This window comes from Equus przewalskii, chromosome 11 (assembly GCF_037783145.1).
Source record: "Equus przewalskii isolate Varuska chromosome 11, EquPr2, whole genome shotgun sequence".
Taxonomy (NCBI): Eukaryota; Metazoa; Chordata; class Mammalia; order Perissodactyla; family Equidae; genus Equus; species Equus przewalskii.
Genome location: NC_091841.1, coordinates 2,820,344 through 2,826,299, shown reverse-complemented (window position 1 = coordinate 2,826,299; position 5,956 = coordinate 2,820,344).

Genomic DNA, 5,956 nt, shown 5'->3' with positions numbered 1-5,956 from the left:
GAAAAGCTGATACCCCACCCGCAGGAAATAATTGTTTAGCTGATTCCAGAACTGAAAACACAGTGTAACATTGGAGAAAGGAGAGTACAGTGCCATTCAAGGCCATTGTCACAGCCGCTGCTCTGTGCATCAGCGGAACAAAGGGGCCCTGTGTGGGAGGACAATGCTGTGTGTCACCAGCCACTTCTGTGTTACTCCTGGGGACGGGAGGATGAGAAACGAGGTCACAGTGCCCTCCCGGGTCTGACGTGCCCTGGACTTCACTAATCATGGCCACCAGGCCAGTCAGAGCTGGGAGAGGAACTCTGGACTCCCAGCCCATGGTGTTCTGAAATGGGGGGCAGGGGACATGCCCCAGGAGTGACCTACTGGGTACGTCCTGTCTTCTAGGCATGGCTAATCCCTAATGCCCGCCCCCCCTTTCTCTCACCAGTTTTCAGAGGCTCGCCTCAAGTTAGAACTGAAAAGAATCACAGATACCATCTCTCCAAATGAGGGGCACCTGGCCTGGACCAGTGCCCAGCCGTGTAGCATCTTAGTAGCAGTTGGCAAGACCAGATGAGTCATTACATAACAGCATCCACTGAACCCCCATAATGGACCAGACATTATACCATGAAGCTCGCAAAATGACCCCATTTCTCCTGCCTTCAAATCCTGCCTCTGTCACTAATTCCCCTGGACTGGGAGCAAGTTTTTTCTCTGAGTCTTACTTTTCCCATCTGTAAACTGGGATTATTCTTGATTTACTGTGAGGATTAAATAAGTTAATACATGTAAAACTCTTAGAACAGTGCTTGGCCCGTAAAAATTGCTCAGGAAGCACGGATGACAAATCAGATGCCCACGTTATGCCTGCAACTTGCTTAGACTCATGGGGAGATGGTATGGAAATGGCTGGAAACCCAGGATCCAAAATGCAGCCTGGCCGCCTACTACAGCCTGAGTTTACCCCAGTAGGTCCCTGAGGGAAGTTGGGCTCTAAGGAATACTGTCAGGAATAAGGCAGGTGACAAACTACAGAGAGGACCAACTGTGACACAATAGAGAGCAGTGGGGACAGTGGGGATTCAGAGAGCCCATGCCAGTCTTTAGGGGACAGCCAGGGCTTGGCTCCAGCCAACAGCTGCAACGCGTTTAGGTGGAAACAGCATGGCTAGGCCTGCCAGTTTTTAAAGAAAAGCCAGAAAACTGGATTTTTATGTTAGATCTCCCAATTTTGAAACACAGTGTTACCTAAGATATTGTTAGTGTAGAGTGAGTCCCAAATCACACAGCTTGTGGTGCCCCATCTGGACAAGGGTAGCATTTCCGAGCCAGTGCATGCAGGTCATTTTCAGGTCTCCTGTCCCCAGTTTGCCTGCAGTGTCCCAGTGAGCTGCTCAGGCCACTTCCAAGCTACTGCTTGGCTTAGGGCAGGTGCCCAGGACCAAAAAGACACAGCAGTCCCTTCTCCCTGGACTTGCCCTCATCTTAATACATGGAGTTGGGGTGAGGAAAAGGGAAACCAGGAAAATGAGGGGGGCTGTCCCTAAAGGACTACAGGCCCCGAGGCCTAGTCCGCCCCTGCAGGCGTTCCTCTGATAAGGAAGGCAGCCAGGACTAGTGCTAGGATCAGAGCGCAGGCTGGGGCTGGAGCCCCATAATCTCCATCAGTACCTCAAATGAACATAAGTAGTCTAAGTGACAAAATGTGCTTGCCGTGCAAATGCAACTTCAAAACAAGATTACTCACAGTGAAATACCACTTCACACCCACTAGGATGGCTACGGGCAAAAGGCAATAGTGAGCACTGGTGAGCATTTGGAGAAATCGGACCCTCGTACGTGGCTGATGGGCACGTACAATGGTACAACCACTTTGGGAAACAGTCTGGCAGCTCCTCAGAAAGTTAAACACAGTTACCATACGACACAGCAATTGCACTCCCGGGTATAGACCCCCAGAGAAATGAAAACAGAAATCCACACAAAAACCTGTTCAAGGGTGTTCACAGCAGCATAACTCATGAAAGCCAAAAGGTGGAAACAACCCAAATGTCCATCAACTGAGGAATACACGAACAAAATGTGGTTTATCCACACAATTGAAATTATTCAGCAATCAAAAGCAATGAAGCCCTGATACATGCTACAACATGGACAGCCCTTGAAAATATTATGCTAAGTGGAAGAAACCATTAAAAAAGACGATATGTCATCTGCTTACATTTAGAGGAAGTGTCCAGAAGGGCAAATCTACAGAGACAGAAGGAGATCAGTGGTTGCTCAGGGTTGGGGTGTGATGGAGACAGCTGGGGAAAGATAGCTAAAGGCTATGGGGTCTCTTTTGGGTGGTAAATATGTTCTAAAATTGACTGTGGTGATGGTTACACAACTCTGAATATACTAAAACCCACGGAATCGCATACTGTAAATGGGGAAATTGTATGATATGTGAATTACACCTAAATAAAGCTATTACTTAAAAGAAAGAAAGAAAGAAACCTGAGACTGCAGCCCTTAAGCATCTTCTATTAAAAAATTCTAGGAGCCGGCTCGGTGGCGTAGTGCTTAAGATTGCATGCTCTGCTTCGGCAGCCTGGGGTTCCCAGGTTCGGATCCCAGGTGCAGACCTACACATTGCTCCTCAGCCATGCTGTGGCAGCATCCCACATACAAAATAGAGGAAGGTGAGCACAGATGTTAGCTCAGGGACAATCTTCCTCACCAAAAAGAAAATCAGTATCTATATCGCTCTCTTCACTTCAGTCCCATCGGAGAAGACAGGACAAGAGTTACAAAAGGATAGTTTCCTTCAAAGGCTCAGGGCTCAAACAAGGGTGACCCGCTGGCCTGGTTCACCCAGGACTGTCCCAGGGTTAGCACTGAAAGCCACGTCCCAGGAAACCCCTCACCCCTGAGGACTGAGATGGTTGATCACCTTGGTACCAACCCTTTCCCATAGCACAAGAAATCTCTGCTCTTTAGAGCTGCCAATGGCTGGAATGCAATCTTCAGATAAATAACCCTTCTCCCTTTTGGGTATAAGTCATTATTGAGCTCCCCCTAACCGTCAAAAGGTATTTTTATTATTGTTGTTCCCATTTCACAGATGGGGAACCTGAGGTTCAAAGAGATGAAATAACTTGCCAGAAGCACACAGGAGCCGGACATTGAGCCTCGGCCTTTTTCCAAAGCCCAGGGTACCCCTTCCACTCATCAAACCACCAAACCACTGGGTTGACCATCCAGCAACACGCTTAAATTGTTCTTGCTGCCTGGGGAAGGTAGTCAGACCTCCAGAGGAAGCATGAGTTTCCAGCTTGGGAAGACAAGGAGACAGGTACAGCTTGGTGGTTAACAGTACAGACTCTGGAGCTGGAGTGCTCAAGTCTGAATCCGGGCTCTGCCGCTACTTAGCTGTGTGACCTTGGGCAAGTTAACTTCTCCATGCCTCAGTTTCCCACATGTAAAATGGGAAAAATAATAGTATTCTCTCTGTGTGCGTATCACATAAGATTGTTATCTGAAGTAAATAAATCAACAAGTGTAAGAGGCTTTAAAATGCAGCCTGGCACACAGCAAGTTTATTAAATAAATGAAATTAAGCACAGCTTCAAACACACAGAATTGGAAAGAAATCAGATTAGGCCTAACAAAAACCAGGCAGTGAGACCAAATCACGGAAATGAACTCTGACATTCTGTTCTGTTCCTTCCCTTGAAAATGTTTACGGTTTAGGAATTGCTGGAAGCTCTCCAGACCACAGACAAACCTTCAAATGCAACATGGTAGCGGAGATGGGAGCAGCCTGACTAAAATGGGATGACATGGTGCAGGCTTGCAGGCCCTGCCTGGCACCGACTGGAGCCTGGGGGATCCCCTCATATCACACGTGCCCCCAAGGCAAGGACAGCTGAGTATCCTCCTACTGGGGCGGCACCTGTCACTCAGCTTGGCTCTCTTAGGTAGGCGTGATCAACATCACTTTACAGATGTGGAAACTGAGGCTGAGGGAAATTCAAGAATTTGTTCAAGGGATAGTTAATAATGTGTAGAGTTGGGATTCAAACTTCAGTTGAATTCTAAAGCTGCTATTCTCCCTTACTGCCTCCATGGGTAGTTATCATTGCCGTGTAACAATTACCCCAAAACTTAGTAGCTTAAAACAACAAATGCTTATAATCATATAGTTTTTGAAGGCAAGAAATCTAGGAGTGGCTTAGCTGGGTGGTTCTGGCTCAGAATCTCTCATGAGGTTACAGTGAAGATGTTGGCCAAGGCTACTGGCATCTCAAGGTTCTAGTGGGGCTGGAGAATCTGCTTCCAAACTCAGTAATGCGGTTGTTGGGTGGCCTTAGTTTCTGGCTGGCTATTGGCAGGAGTCTTTAGCTCTTCACCACAAGGACCTCTCCAGAGGACTGCTCACCACATGGCAGCTTGCTTTTCCCAGAGTAAGAGATTCAAGAAAAAGAGAGCAAAGAGAGAGTACCCAGAAGCTGCAGTCTTTTATAACTAATCTTAGAAGTGACACACCATCACTTCTTCCATCTGAAACTGGACACACAGACCAATCCTGGTACAATGCAGGAGGGGACAACACAAGGGTGTGAACACCAGGGAGAAAGGGTCATGGGCGCCATCTTGGATGCTGGTGACCACACTGCCCATCTTTCTAGAGTAAAACAAGAAGCCACAGTCCTGCAAATAATAAGGCAATTTCCCCACAGAAAAGTCACAGAAGGCAATTTTAGTCTAACCACTTTGGGGGGATTGTTGTTTATTTAAGAAACACTCAATTCACTCAGGGCACTGGGCTGGCCCTATGGATACAGGCAAGAGTAAACCTAGAGCTTACAGCAAATTATACCAGAAAACAAGAAGCAAGCCAGTGGGTCCTGGGGAAGAGAAGAGGGAGAGGCCAAGAAAGAGAGGTGGAATCAGGACTCCACGACCATATGCTTCTAAAATCTAGTCCAGGTATGGGCTCATCCTTAGACAACCTGGGTTTATTTTCCTGGGCTTGGACAACACCTCCTAAAAAGATGGAGAGAAGGAGGTGGAGGAGGAGCAAGAGGCAGAGGAACAAACGACCTTAGCAGCTTAGCAATTTCCGGAATTTCACAATTAGACATTCTTTCTTTAGCGTGAATTTATCAGACCCGTTTTGAGCCAAATTTTGCTAAGGAAGTGGAGGTGGAAAAAGAAAGAGCCAACCAGATACTAAGGGTGGATAAGGGAAAAGTCACAGGCTGGGATGTCTGGGTGCAGAAGAGGCAGGTGGTTCCTTAAAAACTAAGTTCCATGACTTTACAATTTCAGTCTGTTTAGAGATAGGAGCACTGGACAAATCAGAGTCCTTTACTGCCACTCAAAACCCCTCCTCACATTCATTATAATTATCTTGTTGAATAAATGAATTTAATCACTTTCATGAAGCACCCCCACCACAGGTGTAACAGGAACCTTAGTAGGTAATATCTTTCATTCTACTCCCTCCGTACCCCCTCTCCCCTCCCTACTCCCTCTCCCAAACCTCCGCACTTGCACTTCAAAACAGATCCCCCCTACTACGACGAGAAAGTCACTAAAAACCCTAAGTGATTCAGTTTCCGCATCTGGATAAGGCCAATAATACCAGCTCCTGCCTACCCCATAGACAGAAGGGAAACTATACACATGAAAGCAGTTTTATAGTCTTCGAGATGTGGGGAGGAGTAAATTCCAAGAATTCCAATAAGCACGGCCACATTTTAATTCCAAGCGGCCGGGTTCACTGATCACTCCAGAACAGCTGCGTTTCCAGGGCGCCTGCCAAGCTTGCAGGTGCACCTCCAAATCAGCCAGCCCCCCCAACGTGGGTCAAGGGAAAATCAGTTTCCCTTGACCTGGTAAATAGACAAGCCAATCAAATGTCCTCCCCTGAAAACCATCCCGCGCCCGTGGCCTCGCAGTCCCACGGGCCTCGCGTCCC